Genomic DNA, 2,773 nt, shown 5'->3' on the forward strand with positions numbered 1-2,773 from the left:
AAGAATGACCAATCAGAGAACAAGGCCAGAGCTTGAAGGTGATGGTGATCTGCCATTCAAAATAACAGAACCCTGAGGAAAGGTGACAGACAGGTCCTTTTCAGAGCTGGTCTGGACCCCTGAGCCTCCTGGGTCCCCCTCCTTCCATGATCTTCCCTCTCAGGGAATTAGTAACTCAAAAGTCGTTTGGAGGAACAATGTCTTTGCTTTTGCTCATAAATCAGTCCCACTGGCCACTTGAGGGAATTGTCACATTTTGCTGTGACACATTGCTGCCTTTGAAAGAATAATTGCCAGATTTGGCCAACTTGGGAACAGCTTCCTTCATTTCCTCTCTAGGGATGCCCTAAAGAGTATTTACTTTCATTTAAAAGAGAGCAATTTCTTCTCATGAAATCAACAGTTTTCTCCATGAGCCAAGCTTGTTTTATGATATTAAACATTTAAATAAAATTATAAATGTACCATAAAATGCTGATGGATGATTAATTTATTTTTATTTTGCATGTTTTAAGGCTGTGGGGATTACTGTTCTGAAGCAGATCCAAATATAGTTCTTGAATTCTATGTAGAGCTGAAATAATCAGTATCCAGCAACGGTTGAGTGGGCAGTAAGAGATGGTGGCCCACTCTCTGTGCCGTTGCTGTCCCAAGGAGAAGAGAGGAAAGAAGCTGGAGGTGGAAGGGAAGTTTAGGAGCAATAGTGGGGATGGATGGATGAAAGGGAATTATTTGCCCTGTACCCTCTTTCCCTTAGCCAATGAGCCTTCCAGGATGGGCCTATCCTGTCCCTGCACAGCTGCCCCGTCCTTCAGGGTCACCCAGACTTTCTGTCCAGAGCACAGAACTTGAGCTGGGAGGCCCGCGTCTGAGCCATCACTCTACTCCTTTTAGCTCTGTGAACTGGAGCATCACGGGAAACTCTGTAAGCCTCAGTTTTGCCATCTGTGAAATGGGTGAGCAATCACCAACCAAACCACTGGGATACCTGGAAGACCCAGATAATACCCTGACAACCCCTAAGGTGTCTGTGGACTTGATGAGCACAGCACCAGCCCACACTAACTTCCCTGTGCTGCCTTCACTGGCCTTGTGAATACACTGAGTAGTTCAATCCAGAATAAAAACATAATAGTCACACACTATCTTTCCTTTATCATGGTGGAAATTGAGGATTTACTCAGTTAAGTAACTTGTCAAAGGCTAAAGGAGGAATCCAAACCCAGGTGAGCATCACTCCTCTGATCTGTTCTTCCCAAGCTGTTAATAGATTGAGGAACCCAGAATTAGACCACACACCCAGCGCCTATGAAGCACTCACCTGTGCTTTCAAACACCACCCCTCAGCGGCAGGAGGGTCAGGAGGGGGTGGGCAGGGCAATTGAACTAAACTAAACTACATTGAAGAGCAGGCCATTTTGCTTTGAGTGTGCGTGTGATGCTGACAGGGCTACGTCGGGTTCAGATTTCACTATGATTTCTCCCGTCTCCTGGTTCTCAGCTTGGGAGCCAATCAGGCAGCTCTTGTGTGCCTCTTAACACACGAGGCTGTGGAGTGGCATCCAAAGAGGTGCCTGGCGCGTAAGTAGTGGGTGTGAGATGCAAATCTGGGCTCTTAAGTCATAATCCTGTTTGTGACATCGCCTCCGGTTGCTATGGTGATGATTATGTTATCAGAGGATTATCATTTTCTGTGAAGAATGGGTAGAAAGACCAAATGAGCCTCCAAGAAACCAAAGGCCTCGTTCATAAACAATCACTCTGAAAAATTAAAACAAAGCATAAGAAGGAACACATTAGCTGACAAATGTGTGACACTGTGGATTCTTTTATTCCAAATAAAATGCTTTTCAGGTTTTTAAGTTCAAAGCTTGTTTTAGGGCAGAAAATAAGCCATCATAACAAAAGAACAAAAAGGGGAAATTTAATGAGAAATATGACAGAAGACAAGGAGAGCAGAGAAAACACAAAAGTTGAAATGTAGCAGATAACGGAACAGAAGGATATTAAATGACTTTTAATGAAAGGATTACCCTGAAAAAATACAACTCAGAGAGCAAAATATTTTAATTATTTTATTAAAGGAAGAAAGCAAATTAGCTGTCCCTCATAAATAAACACAATCCCCATATTAGAGTGAATTTTGAGAAGAAAGTTTTCAATTGAGACTGACTGAATAGAAGGCCCGTGTTTGTACATGTATTTACATGTAAGTTGAACATTCTTCATTGACTGGACCAGGTTGTCAATTGATGTTTCATTCTAGCAACAGTTTAGTGTTAGGTGTAAACAAAAGCTTTAAAAAGTGAGAAGTACGTTTTTGGAGATCTTGATGCTTCCACTCAAAATACCTCAAATGAAAAACGCCTGTCCCATCTCAAATTCCAATTTCCTTTTAAATTATAAAGAGCTAGCTTGAATACTGGTTTCAGTTAGCATGGGGCCATCTATTTTGGATTTTATGTTGTATATTCTTTCTGAATCAGAGAATAATCCATTATTCTAAAGATATATTCCATATTTGTTAACCATCCATCCAAGTTTAGACCTATCTGTATCAGTTAGCAATGCTATAATAATGCTGAGTAACAAATCTTTCCATAACCCAGAGACTGAAAACAACATGCATTTCTCACTTATGAGCCAGTAAGAGAGTTGCATGGCACCATGGCTGGGCTAGGCTGGACTCCGGACTCCCAGCTCCTGGCTCTAGGTTCCAGGCTCCAGGCTGTGATTTGAGTTGAGTTCTGCTCCTTGAGCCTTCCATTATCCT

General features: G+C 42.2%; 1 long non-coding RNA gene across 2 annotated transcripts; it reads right to left on the minus strand.

Moving 5' to 3' along the window:
* Nucleotides 1-472: 472 nt before the first annotated feature.
* Nucleotides 473-1,588, minus strand: LOC129474128 (uncharacterized). Of its 2 annotated transcripts, none has more exons than XR_008654456.2 (2): nucleotides 1,322-1,588; nucleotides 473-672 (listed from the first exon to the last, which is right to left on the minus strand). It is a non-coding gene; the product is annotated as an uncharacterized lncRNA (long non-coding RNA). The 2 variants fall into 2 exon arrangements; XR_008654455.2 differs by having other exon boundaries at nucleotides 473-644; nucleotides 1,322-1,582.
* Nucleotides 1,589-2,773: the final 1,185 nt, after the last annotated feature.

The sequence above is a fragment of the Symphalangus syndactylus genome, chromosome 24, assembly GCF_028878055.3.
Source record: "Symphalangus syndactylus isolate Jambi chromosome 24, NHGRI_mSymSyn1-v2.1_pri, whole genome shotgun sequence".
Classification (NCBI taxonomy): domain Eukaryota; kingdom Metazoa; phylum Chordata; class Mammalia; order Primates; family Hylobatidae; genus Symphalangus; species Symphalangus syndactylus.